Source organism: Protopterus annectens, chromosome 16.part0 (assembly GCF_019279795.1).
Source record: "Protopterus annectens isolate FY-2018-M chromosome 16.part0, PAN1.0, whole genome shotgun sequence".
NCBI classification, from domain to species: domain Eukaryota; kingdom Metazoa; phylum Chordata; order Ceratodontiformes; family Protopteridae; genus Protopterus; species Protopterus annectens.
In genome coordinates this window covers 607,579,919-607,606,983 of record NC_056750.1, presented here as the reverse complement: position 1 = coordinate 607,606,983, position 27,065 = coordinate 607,579,919, and positions in this window count along the sequence as shown.

Sequence of the window (27,065 nt, the reverse complement as noted above, 5' to 3'; positions counted from 1 at the left end):
TGTTATAAGAGAATGTCCTTGCTTTCTGCTTGGATGAGGCAGTTGTCCAGGTATGGGTATATTTGAATTCCTCTTTGTCTGCAGTATGCAATTACTGGTGCCAGGCATTTTGTGAAGACCCTGGGTGCAGTAGATAAGCCAAAGGGCAGTGCAGAGAATTGGTAATGGGTTGAACCTGCAATGAAACAGAGGTATCTTCTGCAATTTTGTCGGATAGGGACATGCAGGTATGCCTCCTTGAGGTCCAACGTTACTAGCCAAGCCTTCTTGCCCAACATGGGAAGAAGCTGCTGTAGTGTTAGCATCTTGAATTTGCGTACTTGCAAGTAGGTGTTTAGAATTGAAAAGTCCAGAATGGGTCTCCATGCATTGTCCTTTCTGGGGACTAGAAAGAGCCTTGAGTAAAATCCTTGGCCTTGCTCCTGTGTAGGCACCAGTTGAATGGCTCTCATGTCCATGAGAGCTGCAGTTTGTTTTTGTGCCTCTGCCCATTGATTTTGTGGCAGGTTTGGCATTCCTTTTATCCTTGGCAAGGTGTGAAAATTGAATCTGTATCCTTGTGAGATAAGGTCTAGGACCCATTTGTCCTTTGTGATGATGTGCCAGTTGTCTACAAAAAATGCTAATTTTCCTCCCAAGGGAGCTGCCAAGAGAGTTTGCTTAGCAGTTTGAGGATTAAGTCATTGTGTTTGTCTTCTAGTAGTTTGGGGCCTGTCTTCTCCTCCCTTCTGTGTTGCAGTGCCCCATTGGCGAGGTTTGTAAGGAATTTGTGCTTGACCTCTGCCCCTTGGGCATCTGTATTTACCCCTCTGTGGTCTGTCAGAAGCTGGAGAGGACCAATTTTTTGTTGGCCAATTTCTGCTGAAGCGAGGGGGTTGTACCTGAGAGAAATCCCTGACCGTCTGCATAGACTTTGCCTTATCCTCCATTTTCTTTAAAACCTCTTCTGATTTGACACCAAATAAGACATCTTGCTGTTAAGGTGCATCTAGTAATTTTGATTTAACATGATCACGCAGAGTTTGTTCCTTTAACCAAGCATGCCTGCGTATGACAGACCCAGTAACAGCTGCTCTACAGGAAGCTTCCAAGGAATCAAATCCACATTGTAAAGTATGTTTGCCCACCTGTTCAGCTGCATGCAACAGATCCTGCATTTCCTTGAATTCAGACTGTTGAGAGTGTGTGCTCATCTTTTGTTTTAATTGAGACATTAGGAATTGCTGATATTTCAGCATGTGAAATTGACAATTTAATGCTCTCATAGCTAGAGTAGCTGAGGTGTAAACCTTCTTCCCCCACCTATCTAGTGCCCTAGAGTCCCTTTCAGAGGGCACAGGAGTTTTAGCCTTAGCCCATTTGGGACCCTGGGAGATTGTTTCTGGGTCAGCAATAGGGCTTTTGTAAAGGAATTTGTGTGAGTCAGGCACTCTATAATATCTGTCTGGTTTGGCTGGAGCAGGAGGCAGAGAATCTGGATTTAGACTAGATTCTAAGAAAACATCATCCACAATGTCTAAAACTGGAGGGATAGCAAGTGGTCTGTGTTGGGGAAGTAAAAGAAACTCTCGGAGCCTTTTCTTTGAGTCGGAGTAGTCCTGACCTTCCCAGTGGAAATGTTCCCTCATAGTATGTAAGGTTTCCTCAAAGGAATAGTCTTCAGGGGGAGATGCTGAGGGAATGGAGTCTTCAGCATCAGAATCTTCATAAGGGGGAAAGGAGTAATCCTGTTCCTCAGAGGAGTCTGAGGAAATAGAAACTTGATCAGAGGAAGCATAATTCTCCTCTTGTCTTGGCCTTTTGTCTGGATAGGGGGGGGGGGGGGGGTTGGGAGCCCCTGATCAGAGAATCAAATCTTCAGTCATCTTAAGCATCTGTTTCTTAGGCATGGGGCCTTGAACCTGAGACTGATGTACAGTCTTTTTAGGTTTTAAAGGAGTCTTAAGCTTAGTATAAGATTTTATGGTGAGAGTAGTCTGTCTAAAGACACCTTCAGTAACCGAAGGTGTTTCCACAGCACCGGCTTCTCCTTCTGCAATGTTGTCGGTAGGGCCTAAAGAAAATGGCTGCGTCGGCCTAGTACTCTCTGATTGAGAATCCGAAGTGGTCTGGGGTTCTAATTCTGCGATCGTCACGGGCTGCGTAGGTGCCTCACTGAAAACCGGAGAACCGGCGACAGGCCCAGCCGAGGCCTCGGAATCTGGCTTGGATCTAGGCTGCCTGTCCTTATCTTTGTGTTTTTTATGCACGCCGGTAGTCAGTTGCTCCGACGGCATAGTATAATTAAATTTCCTACCGAAGTAGTGTCGAGCGAAATCAAAGCGTCACTTTATAGTTCGCTTATTGAACCTAGCACAAACCAACAACCAGTGAAGTCGTGGTCTGGGCCTAGGCAAGGAATACAATAAGAATGAAAGTCCTTATGAGGTATTTGCTTCCCACAAGAAATGCAATTGTTAACTTTTTCTGACATCGGACTGAGGCAAGAAAAGGTTCCCCAATGGGGTACTTAGCTTTGAAGACTTCGGTCTGAAATTCGATTCGAAAATCTCAGGTGTCGGCCGACCGGCACTTGCAAACTGCTTCTGCTTCGGGCACCGCGTGGCAAGAAAGACTGGAGAAAATGGCGTCGGATGCCTCTTTTATACCCCTGGTACACTGATGTCAGGGAAGAAACGACAGCAACCGACGCCGGACCAAGACTTTGGAATTCAGGCCGACTGCGGGACCGCCTGACGACAGGATAACCCAAATGTGATGACCGCAGCAGGGTAACACGATGAACATCTGGCCCCTTGATGAAAAAGAGAGGCCATGAATAACAATTTCAGGGACAGAAGCTGAAAAGGGATCTAGATTGGGTTGTTTAGCCCAAATACAAAATCTCTTTAATTTTTTGGAATACACGTTCTTGGTAGACAGCTTCTGAGAGGCAAAAATAATGCTCTTAACCAGAGATGGGAGCCTGGACTGGGAAAGGATCACTGGAATTGGAGGAACCAAGTGGTCAAATGAAGAGACTGGAGATTGGGAAGAGGCCGCCACAGATGGGAAATGAGATCCGGAATGGGATCTAATATCCAAGGCGGATATTTCAGAGGAGACCAAAGGAGGGAAAACCACACATGACAAGGCCAGATGGGGGCAACCAGGATGGCAGCAGTCTTTAAGTGGTGGGCTTTCTGTAAAACTTTGGGAATGAGGGGAGTTGGGAGGTAAGCATATAGAAGTCCCGACGGCTAATCGTGTACCAGAGTATCCCTGGTTGACTCCCTGCTGGGGGGATCAGGGCAAAGTAGTTGCTGCATTTGTGGTTGTCTGGAGAGACAAAAAGATTGCAGCAAGAAAGACCCCAATGGTCTAATATTCAACGTGCCACTGACAAATTCAGGGACCACTCATGAGGACTCAGGACAGATCTGCTGAGTTTGTTGGCTAACACGTTGAAACTGACAGGAATGTGCATTACAAGAAGAAAGTGCCTGGAAGACTTTGCCCATTCCAACACTATCATAGTCTCTCTGTACAGGGGATAAGACTGTGTCCCCCCCTGCTTTTGTGGATGTACCAGAACACCACCATGTTGTTGATTGAATTGCAACTGTCCCGAGAGTGAGACAGTCCTGGAGAGATTGCAACATTAGAAGGACTGCTCTCATCTCCAGGACATTTATGTGCAATTTGGCCTCTAAGGGGGACCACATGCCTTGAACTGTCCTTCCTCGATAAAGCCTCCCACCCCAACAGGGAGGTGTCCGTGGTCACTGTGGCCTAGGGTTGGGGAAGACAGTAGTGTCTGCCTAAAAGGAGATCCTGAGCTTGATCCACCAAGTGATGTGATGTCAGCATACCTGAGAAATCCTGATGGTCATGGACATGGGATGAAGGTGGGCTGACCATTGCACCACTAGGGTCCACTGCAGAACTCATATCTGGCGAGAGGCACTAACTGGATCACTGCTGCCATTGATCCTAGCACTTGCAAGATCAAGTGGACTGTAGGACATTTCAGATTCAACAACTGATGGACATGGTCCTGAATCATCTGGACTCTGAGTAGGTTAAATGCTGCAGTCTCTGACACCCCCAATAAACTCCATTTTTTGACATGGGACAAGATAGGATATGGGTAGGTTGACTGTCATGCCTAGATCCTGAAAGAGACTGAGTGTAATCTGTAGACAATGTGAATTGATGCCTTGTGGGGACTGTGAGGAGCCAATCATTCAGGTATGGGAAGACCTGGAAAACTTGCAGTCAGAGATGAGGTGCCACTACTGCCATGTATTTTGTAAACACCCAGGCAGCTGTGATGAGTCCAAAGGCCAGGGAAATGAACTAATAATGAATGGCTCCCAGCCAAAAGTGCAGTTGTCTCCTGGAGCGATGTGATAGTACACATCCTTGAGATCCACTGAGCACATCCAATCATCCTTCCTAGAAACTCATGTCTTCAGTGAGGGACTCTCTAGGAAAGTCCAAGTGCCTCCTCTTGCACGTCCTCTTCTGAGCGGGCTCTTACATGGTGGGCTCTGAGGAGGACTTGAAAGAGATAGGGACCCCGAGGGGGGTAATGCCTGTCTGAAGGTGCTCACAGGAGGGCTGACCCTGGAAGGATGATGAGGTCTTGCCACCCAACATTGAGCAAGGCTGAGGAGCACCTACAGCCAAAGGAGAGGCAGCTGCCCAGCTGGAGATGGCCCTATTGCCCAGAAGGCCAACAGGCTGGAAAAAGCCTCCACCTCCTCCCCACCGGCCACAACCAACCGGGACGGAAGGGGTGACCCTGATGTACCACCAACATCTCCAGATATCAGCCCCAAGCTGTCCAGTGTGGAGGCCCCCAGAGGGAGGGAATAGGCAGAAAGCTCCGGGCCCAACTCCACTTCTTGGAAACCCACAATGTCCTCACAGGACCGAGGAACAGCCAGCTCAGAGGACAATTGAGCTGAGCCAGCCAGGAACCCTGACAGTGTGAATAGGGAAGAAATGTCTAACACTGTCGGCCTCTTACTGTGAATACCCTTATCCTGAAGGTCCAAACCCAGATGTGTCGGCCACGGAGAGAGGAGTCCTATGGATGCAGAGGATGCTCTAGGCATGTGAGCAGGTGATGGCAATAAGCCCAACTTGATCTGGCCCTTGAGAAATCTCATCATCCTATCCATGTCTGAGGGGATCAGACTCCGGGTGGATTGAGAAGAAACTGAGGAATGGCCGGAGGTAGCTGAGGGTCTGTGGTCCTGAGAGGGAGACCTACTTGAAAACCTCAGATCCGATGTTTTAGGTCTAGAAGGGGAACTCTCAACAACAAGTGGATCCAAACAAACTGTCAGATCCAAGGGTCTGTTTGGATCAGAGGAAATGGATGGCGCCACAGAGGGATCCGACAGGTGGATCAGATCAGAGGACCTCTGAGGCTCCAAAGGTCTTAGATCTGATAGAGGGAGCCAGAATATTGGAGCAGAGGAGCCTGGATCTGAAGTCAAGGAGGCTGGACTCAGATCTGGGGAACTGTAATCCGAGAGCCTCAGCGTTTTGGTGGAAGGATCCCTAGATGAAAGGGACTTCCTTTTAGGATCCAGTGAAGGCTTAGGAGGAGAACCAGAAACCAAAGGACCCCCTTTGGCAAGCCCTTTGAGCAGGAGCTTGTTCCTGTGCTCCAGGAGAGTCCTTGGGTTGAATCTGGCACAGATGTCGCATTCAGCCTCCAGATGTGGCTCTCCCGGACAATAAACACACTCCTTGTGAATGTCAGAACAAAGACCCACCACCCGCACACTGGATGAAAAAAGGGGGCAGGGGGAACAAGGTAGAAAAGTAAAAAGGCTGAAAAAGAAACCTACCCAAGGGACCTGGGAAGAAAAATGGTGAGAACCCAGGCAAGGGACTAAAAAAACTAGGTTAAAACACTAACGGCAGGGAAGGAAATTAACCAGAAGAGAGTGCGAGGAAGATATGTTAGATAGGACAGGAAAAACCTTGGGGGAAAAAAAAAAAAAAAAAAAAGAGAAAAGGTACTTATCTGAAATTGAAGGCTTCAGTTGCAGGAAGCACGTCCAAATGAAATTACGGCAAACAAGATCTGAGGGTTGTGGGTAGCAAGGGATCTTGGGAAGGGGAGGAGCTTCAGCTCAGGATCTATCCTCTTAGTTGCCAGCTCAGATCCGATGTCGGATCCTAGACCCATCCGTGATCAATAATGACACTTATAGCAACAGATCTAATATTTTAACTGCATCATCCAGTAATATTTTATATAGTTCTGGTATAAGACCACCTAAGCCCGGCACATTATTTTTTTAACTTTTTTATTTGATCTTTTACTTGGTGGTACTGCGGTAGCGTTGTCACCTCACAATAAGACGTTGTCCTGTTCGATTCTCAGCTAAAGCGTCTTCTGTGTGGAGACATGCATGAATGGGCGTACCTTCATTGAAAGTTGTGCGTCAGGGCTGGCAACTCGGTACGTAAAAATCTACTGCCAATCATTAGCGGACCGGAGTTCCGCTGTGGCGACCCCTAACCGGGAAAAGCCGAAAGATACAACAACTTCTGTTAAACTGAATTGTCTATCAATTTATTTGTTCAGTTGTCATTTTATTTATATTTTACCTTAGAAAATTTCAATTATATCACCATTATCTAGGTTATTTGTATTATTTATATTTTCATAAAATATTTTAAAGCCCTCAAGAATGCCTTTAATATCTGTTCTTCTCTCTTTATTTTTTATATGTCATAATTTCTTTGATATGATTTGGTTTATTCATTTTCTTTGATCCAAGAGCAAGTTTATGTGCAAACTTAAAATGCTTACTGAATAAGCCTGAAATTTGTTTTCCAAGATTATTGAAACAATTTTAATTATTTAGAATTTCAACATATTTTGTATTTTTTTAAGTTCAGACTGACTGATAATGTCATGTGATTTTAGATTCAACTTTAGTGTGTCTATTTTGGCCTGTAATGTATTCAATTGTGTCTCATTCTCTTGTTTTACTATATACCACCTTGTAATTTTTACATTTAAGTAAGCCTTTAGTGAATCACACAGGACAATGTCAGATACTTCACCCTTCATGTTTATTTCTGGGAAATTTTTGATCGCTAACATACCAATCCTTGAATCCTTTTACTTTATGTATGCTGGTTATCTCCTGTGATGTATTAAATTGTCAGTTTTTAAAATAATATTAAAGATTATAACATTATAGTCCGATAATGTACATGAATCTATTGAAACTTCACTGATATGTGGTAACATTTTTGTCTCAATCAATCTTATCAGTATTTCTTTGTGTTGCATATCTATATGATTAATGAGTAAATTGAAGAGATTTCCTTACCTCATATATATCCATTAAATTAGATTTACAAAATTTGCAGCTCATAACATTTTCATGTGAAATGTTTAACATACTAACATATCAACAACCTATGAATATCAATAGCTGCTGTGGGACAGAGTCTGGACTTTTCTAGACTTACAGTAATCCGCAAGGATTAGAGAAGGTAATCCTTCCACCTGATATGAACATCTTTGGAGCAGCAGAGGAGCCCAGCATCTCAGTAAAGAATACTTTGATGTGGCCAGAGATGAGCAGCAGCAATGGCCATGTACTTTGTGAACACTGTGTGGGCTGTGGATGTCACAAGTAAACTGCTGTGATTTGCAATGGAGCGAATGAACCGTCATGAGCAATTGGTAACCTTCACTTGACAGTAGGTATCCTTCAAAGAAAAACAATGAATCAAGTCTTCTTTAAATGGGTATGGAAGGAGTTACTGAACAAAAATGATGTGAAGAGACTCTTTGAGAAAATAATGATTTAGGTTGCTGTGATCCAGTATGAGATTCTGGTATCCTGCTTCTCTGGCACCAAAAAAGTTTAAATAGTATCTTGTAGCCTCTCATAGCTTTTTCCAACAAGAAGGTATTTTCTTTCTCATCCATATCAACAAACTACACCCAATGTCTCCTCTACATATACACCCAATAAGAGAGAGAGAGAGAGACAGAGAACACACCAACCTCCCCTTCCAGCAGTAAGTGAGAGATAGTCCACCTCCAAACTGAAATAATGCCCAATAGCCCCATTTATTCCTGACAGCAGTGAATGAATCAGCTCTGCTCCCACACACATGGAAGCTGAGAATGATGGAGAAGGACCACTCTCTCTTTCTAGACTCTCCTCAGTGATGGCTTGCAATCTCTACTACAGCTGTTTACATAAAATGCTTGACATCCTCCTATATAATGTATGAGGCACACCTCTACATTGCATGATTTATTTATTCTTGCCGCAGATGAAACATCCACAATCCTGCATGTGTTGTCACTTCAGCATACTAAACCAATTCACTTCCCTAGGATGGCAAGGTGGCATCAGTTACCCACTCCTACACTCCAGTGATCAGTCTCTCCAGCAACTGTGCTGCTGATTAAATACAAGTTGTTGGGTAACAGTCAAGGCTTCATTCCTCTATGCCATGTGTCTGGGCCTTGCCAGCTACTCTTAATGAGGATAGATACATGCCAAGAAGAGAGAGGAGATTGACAGAGAAAGGTGTAGAAAGGAATTACATAACCACCGGTGATTACATCACACACCCATAAGTCTTTAGTCCACTTCTTCCATACTAACGTGGATGTAGAACTGTCCTTTGACTTCCCTGAAGGGAGGCAGTCAGGATTGTTGTAAAATGCCCTGAGACTGTCCACAATTGCCTGCACACCACCATGGTCCTCTCCAGACCTTGAGTAGTGACTTTGTTGTGGAGAGTGTGTGGTGAGAACATTTGACTCCCAGGGACATGCTGGCACAGCAGTGGGTTATTCTGAAACCACAGACAATGCTGTCCCCTCAGTAGCAAGGGTAAGCTCTTTCTTTTCATGGTCATTACCTTAGGATCAAACAGATTGCCTTTAAAAGGTTCGTCAGTGGAAGTCAACGTGGCATTCAGTGAAAAGGGGTTAGGCACACCAGGGCAGATGTTCTAGCTGTATTAACTTCTGTTTGTGCGGCATTAAACATTACATGTAAAATACAGTTGCTCATAACAGTAGATCTGGAAGCCTGGAACTTAACAGCCTCCAAAAGACCTCTGGAGGTAAATATTCTAATGCATGTTGTATTTCATTTCAAGTTGTTATGGAAATACAGCACAAGATTAAATAGTTTGACAATCTTAGAACTAACATGAAGGCAGCAGAGCCATGTTTCCTAAAGTGGTCAGTTGTTCCTTACTCCCTTCTCCAGTGGATGGATTGCAGGAATCTGTAATATCAGAGTTAAAGGCTGCCATGGAGAGTGTAACAACTGGCTTAGGGATCACTGCCCAAATTTATTAGATTTTGGATGTCCTAAAAATATGGTCAGCCTTCTTTGGATCCAGGCTGACAATACCCAGGATGCTTACTGCAATTTTAATGGCATCCTGCAAGATGACTAAAAAGGAAGGAAAGAAAACTCACGTGGATTAATTTAGAAACTTACAGGACTGTTGCAATTGGATTGCAGAGATGATACAGGATAAAGACGGACACTGGGATTATAGCTGAATGAAGTGCAGATTCTTGTCATTTTTATCATATCTGACACTTGACAAACAAAAGCAGTTAAACCAAAACTAAGAAAAAGCTGGAAAATAATATAAAACTAAACATGTTTAATACACATGCACATTAAACAGTCAGCACTTTTGTCTCTCAATCCAAGACTTCATCAGACTAAATAATGCAGTACAAACCTTCACTTAAATAAAGAGAGAAAGTCACATGGCAGAAAACAATTAATGATTTAATCTAATGCTTTAATCTCTTCTTTCTCAGAAAGGCAACAAAATCCTCATGATTATTCAAACCTGGTGGAAAACATGCATTTAGTCTCAGTTGCCACAAATATTCAGACCATCCATGTTCGTCTTCAGTATTAAACATTCTGTTGTACCCTTTCCCATCATCCAAAACCAAAAACTTTAAATCTGCTTTACAATTACTAAATTTATAATGCTTGCCCAGTGCATTTTTCTCATCCCCTACCAATACTGCAGGTCTATGCTCATACATTCTCTTATACAGTTCTCTAGCAGTGCGTCCCACATAGAAGGATTTACAGGGCAAGCATACCATCAAACACATGAAAGATTTAGATTTACATGTGTAACATCCCTTAATGGAAATGTTATAACTGTTCATACAAATTTTGTTGGCATCAGTAAATAATTGCATAGATTGCAGTTAAAACATTTAAACATTCCACGTTTTACACACTGGATAGGAGGCTTTAACTTTGCTTGAAAATAATTTTTAAAACCTTTTCCTTTCTTCTGCACAAAAACAGGATCGTCTCCAACCACTTTTGAAATCTCAGGGCAACTTTTTAAAATTTTCCAATTATTAGAAATGATGATCTTGATAGCTCTGTCATCTAAACTATTACTGACTGGCAAAGAAGTTCTGTAATCGATTGTTTTAAGCGTTGGGGCCACTGTTTCAGTAGAATACTGTTTCAGCCTTGGCGCTTCATGTCTAACATTCCATGATGGCAAAGACTCAAACTTCCTTGATCTGCTACACCTTCATCAAATTTTGCTAAACTAACACTAACTTAAGACTTGAATCTCCATGGAAAAATAATTGAGATGTGCTGCAGGGACAGATTTATTGCTTAAAACTTTCCCTATCTCTAGGGCAATCCATCATTACAATTAAAATAGAGTGAAACCCTTACTTCCCTTAAAGCAATTACTTATGATTAGAGGGGTGCCTGTAAGTTCATCCTAGGTATGACCTCTTTTTTTTCTTCTGAAGGCAGGAGGTACCCTATAGGGATGGAAAATGGCAAGGTGATTGCTCTCCCTTGTAAACTCTATGAATCTATGACTGAGTAAAAGCACTGTATTGAGTTTGCAGGCTATACTGCTTCTGTGTGTATTTAATTTACAGTTGTCTAAATTGTTTGGCATAACCAGTGTCTATTGTCACAATGCAGGCTCAGTTATATTTGCAAAAAGTTCACTTTGGGCTAGTGAAATTGCAAAAGCGATAACTTACATGCTAAGGTAAGACCGGTGAAGCCGGAGTTTACTACCTTGGTTAAAGCTATGACAGCACTCTAAATAAATCATTTTATAAGTTTAATGCTGATTAATGCACCAGTAGGCTTGCAATGTGGTGTCCATTAATCAGCATTACATTTACAAAAAGCTTTATTTAGACTTGGGACAGTTTATCCTCATCATGGTAGTTATGGCTTTTTCATTTTCATTTGCCCAAAGTGAATTTTTGTAAACAGTTATAACTGAGCCTAAAACTGTAACTTTCAAAAATGTGAAAAACTCTCTTTCTAAACTTAACAAGGAACTCCAGTCAAATCAACCAAAGCTAGATATAAGGCAAATATAGCCATCCAGGTAAAATAATACAACTGCAAGACTTTCTTAACCTATGACAGAAACCTCAGAAACAATGCCCAACACTGCAAAGAGAACAGCGAATGTTATCACTTAGAACCAGAGGATACAGCCAATTGACTAGCAAATAAGTTTAGCCCTAACTTTAACCCCCTTCTCTCCCCATCATTTCCAAATCCCATATCCACATCTACAGCCCCCTCACATCTCCCAAGTCTTTAAAGCACTTTCCACAGCCAAGAATATGTTTCCTATAGGGCCAGATAACATACCTGATTGACTACGGCCTTCTGAAAAGTACAGTTTTGTACCTACCATAAATGTAGATGTTCGAAGATCCACATTGCTGCAGTCCTTACATATGGGTAGTCCGCTGTCCTCGGTCGGCCCGAATACCAAAGTATTAGGCTGATGTCGGTCATGGGCGCTCAGATCTGACATCAGAGCGTCAGGGTATAAAAGCGCATGACCGACGTCATATCCTCAGTCTTTTCTTGCCCCAGATGTCAGAAGGCCCTAAAAAGAAAGGCCACAGCCCAAAAACAGGATACCTCCCAAAAACATGCCCAACAACAACCATCACCCAAACCATATAACCATGCCAAACTACAGAGGGAAGGAGGGAGGGTAAATTGGACTGCAGCAATGTGGATCTTGAACATCTACATTTATGGTAGGTACAAAACTGTACTATGTTCTTCATCTCACATTGCTGCAGTCCTTACATATGGGTAGAATCCCAAAGCAGAGGTAAAGGGAGGATGGCAAAATCATAAAGCATTAGGGGCTGCTAAAATGCCCTGTAATATTGCAGTGGCAAATCCAGCCCTAGACTTAGAATAAAGAGGAAGGTGGTAATGCTTGGAAAAAGTATGTACTGAACTCCAAGTGGCTGCTTCCAAAATATCTTTGTAGCTACCCCCTTAGAAATGCAGTAGAAGTGGCAGTAGCTCTAGTGGAATGAGGTCTGATTCCAGCGGAATCTCCTTACCATGATGGGAATAACAGAAAGAAATACAAAACCCAATCCATTTAGAAATAGTTTGTTTTGAAACAGGTTTTCCCTGAGAACCCAAAGCAAAAGAAACAAACAACTGCTGAGACTGCCTGAACCCTTGGTTCTGCTCAAATAATAACGTAACTGCCTGTGAATATCCAAAGTATGCAAAATCTTCTCCCCTTTATTTTGGGGGTTTGCATAAAAAGTAGGCAAATGAATAGTTTGGTTCAAGGCCACACTAGAAACCACTTTAGGCATAAAGGAAGGATTAGTGCAAAGATACCCTATCCTTATGAAAAATCAGGAAAGGTTCCACTGCCATAAGGGCCTGTAATTCAGAAACCCTTCTTGCAGAGGTAATGGCCAACAAAAAGCAGTCTTCCATGATAAATACTTTAACTCGGCAGTAGCTGCAGGCTCAAAAGGTTGTAGAGTAAGCTTTTCCAACACAAAATTGAGATCCCAAGCAGGAGTAGGAGCTCTCGTGGGGTCTTATGTTCTTTGCCCCTCTAAGAAATTGCTTAAACAAAGGATGGGAAAATAAAGGAGGGTCACAGTCATAGTAAGCAGAAATGGCTGCAGCATGAACCTTTATCGAGGAGAAAGACAAACCCTTGTCCAATAACTCAGTAAGATATTGAAGAGAAACACTTAAATCAGGCTTGGAAACATCAAAGTCCTTCGCTTTGCTCCAAAGAAAAAATCTCCTCCATTTATCAGCGTAAACTTTCCTTGTACTAGGCCTTCTGGCCTCCAAAATACCATTCAAAACTTGTTGTGGAAGCTGAGACCCTCCAGGGCCTAAAACAGAATATGCCAGGCTGTGAGATGCAGAGACTGAATCTTGACATTGAGGAAGTGCTTGCCGTCCTGAGACAAAAGATGCGGAATCAAAGGCAGAGGCCATGGAGGCTCCCGTACCATCCTCCTCAGTAGTGGGTACCAGTGCTGTCGAGGCCAATCCGGCGCTATCAGAATCATGGATGGCTTGTCTATTCTGGCCTTCAGGAGTACCTTGGGAATGAGAGGCAGAGGTGGAAAGGCATAGACATGAAGATTGCTCCAACTGAATGATAGAGCATCCACCTTCCAAGCTGTGGGATGAAACATTTTTGTGCAAAACTTTGGCAACTGGTAATTTAGTGGAGAAGCAAACAGATCTATGTCTGGAGTCCCCCATAACACTGTCAACTTTTGAAACACATGAGGATCCAGTTTCCACTTGTGAGGATCCACAATTTGTCTGCTCAACACATCCGCTAAGGAGTTCTGTGCTCCTGGTAGAAACCTTGCCTGAAGATTGAGGTGTAAACTGATAGCAGTCTCCCACAAAATCATCGCTTGCCTGCAAAGAGGGTACAAATGGGTTCCCCCTTGCTTGTTGATGTACCACATGACAGTAGTGTTGTCTGTTTGAATCAACACCTGTCCTGGGTGAAGTAAATCCTTGAAAGCCATCAATGCAAATTGGACTGCTAACATCTCCTTCAAGTTGATATGCAAATGTTGAAGTCTGACAGGCCACGTGTCTTGCACCCATTTTCCATTGAGGTGTGCTCCCCAAGCCTTGTCCGAGGCATCTGTCGTTAGAATCTGACTCGCCTCTGGTCGGGTCACAGAGAGTCCCTTGTTTAGGTGACATTCCTGAGCCCACCACAAAAATTCTTCTTTCGAATGCAAGGTATTATCTGAATGACAGTGTCTAGATCTTGGCAGTGTTGTGTCCATACATTTTGAGATACCATTGAAGCTTCCTCATATGCAGTTTGGCATTGGGAAGCACCAGAATACAAGATGCCATGAACCCCAAGGCTTGAAGGACTGTCCTTGCAGTCAGCCTGGACTGTAGAGACATTTGATGGAAATAAAGAGAAAGGCTTCTTTGTTTGTCCGGGGTCAAAAGGCCATCTGGGAAGCTGTATTCAGTCTCACACCCAGAAAGCACATGTCCTGAGAGGGTACTAGACTGGACTTTGTTTCGTTCACAGAATACCCTAGGCATCTTAACACTACCATCACATACTGTAGATGATGCAGAAGTTCGTCTTTGTGTTGTACAATAATCAGGCAATCGTCCAAATAAGGATAAATCTGTATTCCTCTTAACCTGAAAAAGGCTATCACTGGAGCCAGAACCTTTGTGAACACTCTGGGCAGTAGATAAGCCAAAGGGCAATGCAGAGAACTGATAATGTAAATTTCCAGCCAGCAGGTACCTCCTGCAACTGGGCCTGATAGGAACATGAAGATAAGCCTCTTTGAGATCCAGAGTTACCATCCAGTGATCTTTTCCCAACAGAGGTAAAAGCTGTTGTAACGTCAGCATTTTGAACTTTGGAATGTCCAGATAAGTGTTGAGGATAGATAAATCCAAAATTGGTCTCCACGTGTTCCCTTTCTTTGGCACTAGAAACAGGCGAGAATAAAATCCTAGTCCCACCTCTGACAGAGGAACTGGCTGTATAGCTCCTATTTGAAGAAGTAAAGAAATCTGCTTGTGAGCCTCTATCCTTTGCCGAGGAGGAACGTCTGGCATGCCTTTGAAAGGAGGCAATGTATGGAAATAGAACTTGTAGCCTCGGTTTATAATGTCCAATACCCATTTGTCCTGGGTGACTAAAAGCCAGTTTTGCTTGAAGAGTGCTAACTTTCCTCCCAAAGGAGCTGCCAGGGAAGAAGAATCTGGCAGCTGAAAATGCAGGTCATTGGGCCTGTTTACGAAAGGACTGGCCCCTGCCCTCACCTGCAGATTGTGCAGGTGAACTCCAAGTTCTAGGCCTGAATGTACTGTGAGCTCTGCCCCTGCCACGTCTAGATCTACCCCTAGACTGAGAATCAGAAGAAGGGTAGGTCCACCCCTTAGTAGGCCAATTTCTACTAAACTTTGGAGGTTGCACCTGCAAAGAATCTTTAACAGTCTGCATGGACTTAGCCTTGTCTTCCATTTTCTTCAAAACCGACTCCACAGGGGGACCAAACAAAACTTCAGACTGTAAAGGGGCATCCAGAATTCTAGTTTTAACATGCTCGGACAAATTCTGATCCTTAAGCCAGGCGTGCCTACGAAGAACTGAACCAGTGGCAGCCACCCTAGAAGAGGCCTGTACAGCATCAAAACCACACTGCAAAGAATGCTTACCCACCTGTTCAGAGACATGTACTAAATCCTGCAATTCTTTACACTCTATGCCCTCTGCCAAAGCATCCACTTTAGATTTTAGCTGAGAAAGGAGGAAATTCTGATATTTCAACATATGAAACTGACAATTTAAAGCCCTCATTGCTAAAGTAGAAGAGGTATACACCTTCTTACCCCATCTATCCAAAGCTCTAGCTTCCTTATCTAGAGGAACCGGATTCTTTACAACAGAAGCTCTAACACCCTTAGGCCCCTGACTAATAGTTTCTGGGTCCTAGGACTCTTATACAGATATTTATGAGCCTCAGGCACCCTGTAATACCTGTCCGGTTTAACTGGCGCAGGAGGCAAAGAATCTGGATTAAGGGAAGCCTCCGAGAAAACATCTTGAACAACATCCAAAACAGGAGGTATAGCCAAGGGTCTATGCTGTGGTAAAAACAAGAATTCCCTAAGCCTCTTCCGTGAATCAGAGAAATCCTGTCCCTCCCACTTAAAATGCTCCCTCATGGAATGCAGAGTTTCTGAAAATGAAAAATCCTCTGGAGGAGAAGCAGAAGGAGAGGAATCCTCTGCATCAGAATCCGAATAAGGGGGAAAATCTTGAATGTCTTCAGCAGAAGAGTCTGAGTCATCTGAGGCCTGATCCAAACTTTCCAAGTCTGGCTCCACCCTGGGCCTCTTATCAGGAGGGGGCATAGAACCTCTAATTAAAGTAATCAAATCTTCTGCCATTTTAAGCATGTGCTTTTTAGGCACAGACCCTGAAGTACCTGGAGGGACACCAGAGGAAGGCAAAACAGACCTGCCCTTAGAAGAAGCCTTAGAAATAGTAGCAGAAGGCCTAACCACCTTAGGCATAGAAGGTATAACAGTAACCTGAGAGGCCCCTTCAGCTTGACCCGACTCCTGTGAGGCCACATCCTGCAAAATCAAAGTTTCCCCCTGAGACTCAACAGAAACTTCAGCCGGATCCACCTGCTCCACTGTAGTTTCTGCAGGACCGGCGTCTGAAACGGACGAATCAACCTGTCTAGGTTTCAAGGATTTGTCTTTGCGCTTCTGGAAGCGTCGGAGGATCCGACGGCATATTATAATTACACCGCTTACCAAAGACTAACCTAGCACAATCTAACCTTCTTTTTATAGTGCGCTTATTAAACCTAGCACAAAACCGACACCCGACTACGACGTGGTCCGGTCCCAAACAAGGAATGCAAAGAGAGTGATAATCCCTATGCGGTATCTGTTTCCCACAAGAAATACAATTATTCACTTTTTCTGACAACCGAAGTAACTGAGGCAAGAAAAACAAAAATATTCCCCAACGGGTACTTAGCCAACTTGGTTTCGGTCTGAAACTCAGAATCGAAAATTTCAGAGCATGAGCGGCACTTGCAACGCTGCTTCTGCATCGGACCATGCGGCAAAAAAGACTGAGGATATGACGTCGGTCATGCGCTTTTATACCCTGACGCTCTGATGTCAGATCTGAGCGCCCATGACCGACGTCAGCCTAATACTTTGGTATTCGGGCCGACCGAGGACAGCGGACTACCCATATGTAAGGACTGCAGCAATGTGAGATGAAGAACATCAGGGCCTGTCAGACCCACTACAGAGGTTATTCAATATCAACCTCTAAACAGCTTCTGTGCAGGACAAATGGGAACACAACAACATTCATCCCCCTGTACAAAGGTACGATGTGAACAGCCCTGGGTAATTATTGACCCATAAGTCTGACCAGCCTCATCTGTACAAGTATAAAGAGGATCATTCTGGAATTAATACATAAGAGCATAAGTAAACTACAAACTCTTGACCCAAGCCAGTTCAGCTTTATCAAGGGTATATACCCTGCTTTTTTAACTTGCTGACTTCTTGAAAAAAGTTATTAAAGCAATGGATGAGGGAAAATCTGTACACACCATATATGCTGACCTTGCAAAAGCATATGACACCATTCCACACACAGGTATTGTTGATAAACTCTCCCAGCTAAATGTTAGTCCCGATGGAACTCATTGGATAACAGACTGGTTCAAAAACTGAACTCAGGAAATTTGGGTAGATGGCTCCACCTCCTCTAAAAGACCTGTCACTAGTGGTAGACCCCATGGTTCAGTCTTTGGGCTCCTACTCTTTGGCAATTACTTCTCGGATGTCAATCCCAATGTTAAGGGTTTTTAGCTCTCCAAGTTTACAGATTACTGTTAAAACTTGGTGCCATCATAAACTCTCCAGAGTTCACTAAAATCCTCCAAGAAGGGCTTTCCCAAGCAAATATCTAGTTTCATAAGCATGGACTAAAACTAAATGCCAAAAAATGTACAACAGTCTCCTTTTGCAAGCATGATGTACCTTGCAACTGCCAGATGTGACAACACACCCCGGAAAATTGATCCTGTAGTTAGAAGACTGGGAATCTATGCCAACAACAAACTGTCTTTCTTATAATAGTGGATGCATGGTGATTGAAAATCCTTTTTCATTGTGCATCTTATTAGGAAGAATATGGTGTCCAGGTCCAGGGACTAAACACAACTGGGATGACCACAATGCTCTCTCACCAAGAAAATCAAAGGCTTAAATTGTAAAAACTACAGTGACTACCTCAAAAGCCTTGTCTCTCTTTTCAGTGTCATACAAGCCACTAATGGTTAATCTCTGTCATGCATATGAAGCCTCAAAAGACCCTATACTCTCAAAGGATCAAAGGAAGTTACTAGGCTAATGGCCCCAGGGCCTTTACAAGCCTAGCCAAGTTCTACCCTTATTTCCACGATCAGCACCAATTACCCCTATCCAAGAGAGACAAAGGTAGAACCCCCTGGGTGAATTTATGGTTATCCATATAGGAGTATCACATGAACCTGTATTTGAACCCAGTGCCATCTGTTTCCGACAATGAATGTATCCCTGCATTAACATGTGCTGCTACAAAGTCAGTTAGATAGACTGCACATTCGCAAGTCCATTAGTGGCTAAAGAGATGTTAATCTCTTCTATAACATAAATATAATATGTTGGAGGGTTAGATATGTATCAGAAAATTCCACTTCTTTGGAATCATCTTCCTTCCACATAAGGCAACTACCTGAACATAAACTATATAAATGGATGGAATACTGTAAATTCACCCCAGTTTAGTATCCTTGTCCCTTACGGATAGAGTAACATGCAAGTGTTATGACAATTACAGTTATTTGCACTTGCATTATAAGGGCTACAAATTCCATGGGAATATAAGCCTAGGCTTCTAAAGATCCTTGCAAATCAATAGTCTAATAAGTACATAGGAACCTATCAATTATGTAGCCAGCTGGAAGCATACTCAAGACACCTGAAATAATTCTGACCGAGTTTACAAGTTCACTTAGAAAACTGAAACTATGTTTTACTACTTACACTGTCCGAAATCGATACATATATTTTAGTATGTTACTTTAATTTCAGTAATTTAATCGACTGGTTAACTAGTAGTTGGACTGATCTCCCTGCCTCCAGACATGATCCAGAGTAGACGTACAAAATTAGAAGCTACAATTTGATAGTATCATTCAGAAATATAATACACAGCAGTGCTGATCATGGAAATAAGAGTAGAACTTGGCTAGGCCTGTAAGGGCCCTAGGGCCATTAGCCTAGCAACTCCCTATGATCCTATGAACAATAACACAATTAGTTAAGAAGAGCCCTGATAGCATTCAAAAATCAAATTCAACAAAAAAAAAAACAAAAAAACAAAAAAAAAAAAAACAAAAAAGAAAAACACAGTTAATTAAACAAATACAGATAAACAAGTAGAAACATGCTTAGATGTTTCTAAGATGTTAGATGTTTACATGATGGACGTCAACTATAAGCATTCTACTCATTTCAAGAACCGTAGAGTATATTGTCTGCTAAATATCATGTGTTAGCATGACATTATTCCATTTGGACACTGAGAAGCTGGAAAACTGTAAAAGACCATACTAGCATATTATCTGCGTGTTTAGTGTGATAGCAGAAGGTGATACAAACCAATGATTAACTGCTGTAACAATTCTGATTTTCTAGGCAAAAAGAGGAATCAAGTCTTCACAGTGTCCCTGTAGGGAGTGTGAAGGGATATCCATATGGCAAGTGTGTATGACACTTGAAATGACACAAATGTTGCTACATGTAACCAAGAATAAAAGCTATTTTGTGTTTCATCACTAGTTTTAGACTGCAATTTTTATTTTAAATTCCATGGCCATGTGCACTTAGAAAAGAAACAAAACTAATACCAGAAACTTGGCTAGATTATACTTTTGTTTTTTGTGAAATGTGCTATTTTCTAATGCATGTTTTGTGACTTTTTCATAGCTATGGTATTCAACACTCATAATATAAGCCTTTTTGTTTATCGTTTTCCAAGTCCTAGCAAAGAGTTTCTGACCCTAAATTCTTTTTGGCATTGAATATCAAACAAATTCACCTGGCCACTCTTGCCTAGATGGACTGTCTCGGACTCCAGCCTCTGAAATGAGTTCTATGCTGCTAAATATAGCATTTAAAATAGTCACCAGAGCTGGTACTTTAAGTAACTGTTCAAATCTAAGTCGTGCTCTTTTGTACTACTATCACTGAATGCAACACCGCTCCCCATAATCCAATTTATCTTCCATAAATGAAAATCTTCTAATATAACCACATTTTTTCTTCCCTTAACTTTTAAATGCCACCTTTGTGCCACATTCATTTTCTAATCCCTTTTCATAGCTGAATAATTCGTTATTCTGGGTTTCACACTTCTGATAGGCATCCTGCCATAAGACAATTAATCAAACAGAATTAGTGGGCATCCATACTGCTATGAACATAATTACATAAACACAGCATATGAAACTCAGATTAGACAAGGTAAGGGACAATGGACTGCAGTAAAACTTCACTCATAAAAGTCGTCTATTCATCCATTAAAAAAATAAGATAATTTTTGTACAGACTACATGATGGTACTTACAGTTCCTCCAGGTGAAATTGCTCAAGCGGCAGCAGCACAGAGGGGGAAAAAACAAACAAACAAAAAAAAACAGATGAAGCTTAACTCCAAGTCCAGTTTTCCATATGAAATTACCACCTGCGTGGTTTCTAAGCATATATAATGATTAACTTGTTTTTAGAGATCTCTCCCTTCTTCTAGCTGGTACTACCTTGGAGTTATCAAATGCAAATTCTGGGTGTAGGAGGTCTTGCCACCCCATATTGGGAAAAGTCGCAGGGGAAGGCATCCCACAAAAAGCAATTACAATTTTTTTCATCCTTTTGTGTTTGGTCATTTTTTTTGCCACCCATTTGGCACATTGTCATTCCAGAAGTTGGCATTTTATAGTAGAACAAATGGAAAGACTTGCACACCTTAAAAATAAATCAAATAATTAAAGGGCTTTATTAAGAGAAGAACGGTCTAGGAGATGAAAGAAGGGAAAGGAAGTAGGTGGTTGATATACACAGCAAAATAAAGTTAATGAGAATAAAGTAGACACCTGTGCTGCCTTCATGAATTAAAAATGTAAAACAATTTAAGAGCTGAAGGACATATATTCAGATTTAACAGCTGTGTGTTTCAGGACCACTTCAAGTAACCTTTTGTAACCTAACAATTCTGTTTGCCCATGGCATTAGTCTGGGAGAGCCCTACATCACAAACAATAAGTACTGCCATCACACACTGGATGACTTGGATGAAAAAAAAAAGATGACTACATGCCATGTTCTCATTCATATGTTATGACTGTATCCCTTGATGTACAACCAAAATAATCTACATCATCATACTGCCATTCCTGCTCTTCAAGCTTTTTCATACAGAAAGAACGGAAGCAATCCAAACTCCAGCTTTCTTTGAGATAGTCAGACAAAGTGTCAATACATTCTTCAGGGACACTGTTTGGTGTGTGTGTGTCTGTGCGCGCCATTTCCTGAACAGAATGCTATGGCCTTTTCTTGTTTCATCTGAAATAATATCATATGCTTTAAGAATTTTTTAGTCATGGCATGACTCTCTCTTTCTCGTGTCAGGTACGTGTGTCAAGTTTACTCTCATTTATTTCTTGAACTGTCCACACATCTGTTACTGACAGGTTACTTTAGCAGGGCTAGCTTGTCAATATTCCAGGAAATGTGCTACCTCTGGTTTCACAGTAGTTGCTAGGTTATTTGCTCAAGCAATTGAGACAGACTTTATCCTTTTTATTTATTTATTTTACATTTGGTAACTGGGAAAATCCAAATGGACACAAGTCCTTTTTTAGCTGAGGCCGGGGAGAAAAGCTCTCCATATAGATACATATATGATTACATTACAGTGTCTTTGCACACAGTGCAGGCTGGAGAAGTTGTTTGACCGCAACTTAGCTACAAAATATAAGTATCTTTTGATTATTTTTACAGATTACTGTTTTTATAATTTAATATATATAAAGCACTTTGTCTATTCAGAATCTTCACAAATCCTTATCTGTTTAAAAACTTTCATTTGACTCTGTAGTGCTTTGCTGTCTTAGGCTATTGTATAAACTGAAACATTTACTCTGTGTAATTATCTCTTGGCTAGTGGGGGCTGGTTCTTTTGTGTTCTTGTAAAAAAAAAAGTTGTTGTTCTGGTCTTGCCCTAACTTTGGTAGGGTCTCTGTCTTTGCACACAGTGCAGGCTTGAGAAGTTGTTTGACCAACTGCGCTACAAAATATAAGTACCTTTTGATTATTTTTACAGATTACTGTTTTATAATTTAATATATATAAAGCACTTTGTCTATTCAGAATCTTCACAAATCCTTATCTGTTTAAAAACTTTCATTTGACTCTGTAGTGCTTTCTTAGGCTATTTTGTGCCACCCTCCCTCCCTGTTGGTGTCTTGCTCTTATACTTGGTGGCTTTGCAGTTGCCCGCCCTACTGTGACACACCTCTCAGTCTAGTGCCATTAGCTCATTCTTCTTAATACAGAGAGAACATTTGATAAGGCCTTCTGTAAAAGTAAAACAAAACTTTTTTTTTCTTTTTCGCCTGAACCTTCTTGTGTTCTGACTGTCCTTCTCAAACATATTGGAAATATACAGTATATTTCAGAGCATTTGTTATAACTGTATTTGCTATAACTGATTTAAGTATTTTTTTCTGGCTTTTTGAATATTTACTGCTTAGCGACTGCATCTTAGCCTGTTTATAAAGCTCTGCATTCTATTAAACTGTTTTTGTGTTGATTAACTGTTTTGCACTCTTAAAAAGTTATTTGTTGCTTAATTTTACCTGTAGGCTAACACACTCAAGTGTGCTAGCCGCTTAAAAGCATTTATAGCATTTACTGTCTGTTTTTTTCCTTGTCTCTGTAAAAAAAAAAAAAAAACTCTTGTTTTCCCACCTTACTGAACTAGAGTAGTCCAGTTTCAGAGTTGCTGATCCCTGGGCTTTGTTTTTAGTTCCTGTTACTGATCCATTGCCTTATTAGGAAGGAGGGAAGTTTCTTTGCTTACCAGTGGGAGTGGGAAGCACTGAGCAGCCTTTTGTCCGAATTGGTGAAGTTTCAGCCAGAAACTAGTAGTCCATTGGTCGTTTTGGGCCAATTCCTAGCTCCTTTCAGCCACTGCTATAAAACATGCTAAACACGCGTTTTCCAGCTTGTACCAACTCAGCACAGATCCTCGTGGTGGCCTGCAGAGTGATCCAAGCAGCAGAGAGCTAAAAGAGTGACTTTCTACCAGATATAAGTATTTTTGTGGCTTTCCCACTGTTATTAAGCTAGCGACTGCATTTCGCCTGTTTTACTGCTACTTTAAGTGATTTCTGCATTTTACACTGTTTATTGCACTTTAAGTTACTAATTGTTGCAAATTGTTTCTGTAGGCTACACACTAAAGTGCGCTAGCCGATTTACAGCATTTATAGCATTTACTGTCTGTTTTTTCCTTATCTCTGTAATAAAACAAAAAAATCTCTTGTTTTCCCGCCTTACTGAACTAGAGTAGTCCAGTTTCAGAGTTGCTGATCCCTGGGCTTTGTTTTTAGTTCCTGTTACTAATCCATTACCTTATTAGGAAGGAGGGAAGTTTCTTTGCTTACCAGTGAGAGTGGGAAGCACTGAGCAGCCTTTTTGTCCGATTTGGTGAAGTTTCAGCCAGAAACTAGTAGTCCATTGGTCGTTTTGGGCCAATTCCTAGCTCCCTTCAGCCCCCTGCTATAAAACACGCTAAACACGCATTAGCGCGGAGTTGCCACTGTTGCACACAAGAGCAGCGGTGGTTAAACTATTCGGGCCATCTAAATTCCACTCTTCAAATTTTCCCTTAGAACTACCTTCCTCGAGCTGTACTGCTGATCAAACCAGCATATCCTATAACTGAAAAGTTCATCTCTACTTGATTCCCAAGTAGACTATTCTCTATCTGTAAAGCCTAGCACTTACTCCTACAGTACTTGCACCTTGATAAAGCACTCTTATTATAGATAGTACCCCACCAGCCTAAAACCCACTTCCCCCGGAGTCCTTTGGAAGTCTCTTTATCTACTACTTCTAGTATGTCGAGGGATCAGTTGCTAGTGTCCTCTCCAGCTCAACTGGTGAACCTGGGAATATTGAGGCAATGTTACAATTGCCTCATGTACACAGACAATCCTCTCCTTTTCCCACAAAACACAAATACATGCGAGAGATGCAACTATACGGCCAAACTGGAGGCTGAGCTCTCTCAACATAGGACTGGCAAGACCAGACAGGAGGAGAAGGTAACCACACACAATACATACCCAGTCACACATGGTACCATCACAACTTCAAATCATACACATACTCACACAAAGACATACTCGGAGGCTCTGATCAAAATTTACCAAAACAGCAGAGGCCACCAAAGCAGACACCCAAACAACTACCACCTCACGACCCAACACATGCAACACATAGACCACACAGTCAGAGTGTCAAACAGTCACAGCCCTTAAGGCCAAACAAAATGCCAGACACACTTGTCATTGGCGATTCCATAGTCAGACACACTGACGTCCCGCTCACCAGACTGAGTAAGGAGAAGGTCACAGTAAGCTGCCTGTCGGGCGCTAGAATCCGCCACATAACGCAAGCACTCAGGTCACTCAACAGCAGGTACAAGTACGACTCAGTCATTGTCCACGCTGGTGTCAACGACCTGAGACGTACCTCCTTGGACTACATGAAAGGGACATCGAGGAGCTCTCTGATTATGTAGCCCAGGCAGGTATGACCCTGACCTTGAGCAGTATCCTACCTTCACCTAGAATGATGCCACAGTACAGTGATAAGATGATCAGCTTTAATAATTGGCTTAAATTCTGGTGTCATTCAAAGGAGATCCGATGTCTGTCTGCCTGGGATGACATGCTGGACAAGCCACGCTGCTTACAAGGGACGGCTTGCACCTGTCACCCTGGGCTTCGGATATTGGCAAAGGCTCTTGCCACCCCATAGTGCCTTTTTAGGCAAGGCTCAAATTCTAAACCTACCACCCTAGAACACCAAAAGGAAAAAAACTAAGGGTAATGCTGCTCAATGCCAGAAGTCTCAATCTCAAGATGCACTTTTCGAGGCCCTTCTCAATATGGAGAACATCGATGTCTGTGCTGTGACAGAAACCTGGTTCAAGGCTCCTGAGAGCACCCCAGCACTAACAGGTTTCACCTCATATCATGCGTTCGGCCCCAAAATCCGGACAACACCAAGAAAGGAGGGGTGTCCATATTCATAAAGGACACCCACACCTCAAGGTTGGTGGCAACGCCGATGCATCGGAGACCATCCAGGTGCAATTAACCATAGGCAAGACTGCTCTGCAATTTGTAGCATGTTACAGGCCACCCTCTCAAACTCAGGAACCTCACATGGCCTTCCTGAAAACATTGGAGGGATAAATGTATCTCCAAACACCATCATACTAGGTGACTTCAACTACCCTAATATAGACTGGGAACACTACTCAAGCCCGAACACTCTAACCCAAAGATTCCTGGAGTTCATAAACTCAAATGCCATGGAACAACTAGTCACCATCCCACAAGAGGAGAAAACATACTTGATCTCATCATCACGAACATGGGATCAAAATGTTCAACACGAAGTATACCCCTCACTGGTGAGATCAGATCATAAACTAATCTCGCTGGAGGTCCTCATCCCGGCCCCACCTGAAACAAAAAAGACCACAGTGAAAAACTTCTCAAAAGCCGATTTCACACTTTTAAAAACTAGTGTGGTCTCCTTTAAGGCCCCTGAGCCAGTGGTAAACATTACTCAAACCGCTGAATCACTTACAAATGCCTTCTACCAGCACCTACAGGACTGCATGGATCAGGCAATCCCAAACAAAACTAAGACTCTCTGTACCAAAGGCAAGCATCCAGTCTGATGGACCCCAGCCATAAACAAGCTCTACAACAAAAGGAGGAAGCTACTACAAGATAGAGCAAAATCCTTGAAAGGTAAGACACCTTTGATCATTATAAGTAAAAAACTAAGAGCTCTCATAAAATCATCCAAGGCAAATTTTGAGAGAAAAATCGCCAAGGACTCTAAAGGCAATCATAAGGCCTTCTTTAGCTATGTTAGAAACCTAGGAGGAAAAGTACAGTTTTGTACCTACCATAAATGTAGATGTTCGAGGATCCACATTGCTGCAGTCCTAACTATTGGGTAGTCCGCTGTCCAGTCGGCCTGAATACCAGAGTATATGGCTGACGTCGGTCAGGGCGCATTAGACTGACGTCAGTACGTCAGGGTACTAATGCGCATGACCGACGTCATATCCTCAGTCTTTTCTTGCCCCAGATGTCAGAAGACCCTAAAAAGACAAGGCCCAATATACCTGCACCAGAAATATGTACAATATATACAAAAATATACACAAAAATATCAGCATATAACCTCACCTACACAACCACCCCTAAACACAGAGGGAAGGAGGGAGGGTAAATTGGACTGCAGCAATGTGGATCCTCGAACATCTACATTTATGGTAGGTACAAAACTGTACTATGTTCTTCGTTCCACATTGCTGCAGTCCTAACTATTGGGTAGAATCCCAAAGCAGAGGTAAGGGAGGCTGGCAAATCATAAAGAAGCAGGAGCTGACAACATGCCTTGCAAAATAGCTGTGGCAAAACCAGCCCTAGACTTAGAGTAGAGAGGAAGGTGATAATGCTTAGAGAAAGTATGCACTGAACTCCAAGTAGCTGCCTCCAAAATATCCTTAGTTGCCACCCCTTAGAAATGCTGTTGAAGTGGCAGTAGCCCTAGTGGAATGAGGCCTAATCCCAGCTGGAATCTCCTTGCCATGATGGGAATAACAAAATGCAATGCAAAACCCAATCCACCTAGAAATAGTTTGTTTTGACACAGGCTTGCCCTGCGAACTCAAAGCAAAAGAAACAAACAACTGCTGAGACTGCCTAAAATCCTTAGTCCTGCTTAAATAATAACGCAATTGCCTATGTACATCTAAAGTGTGCA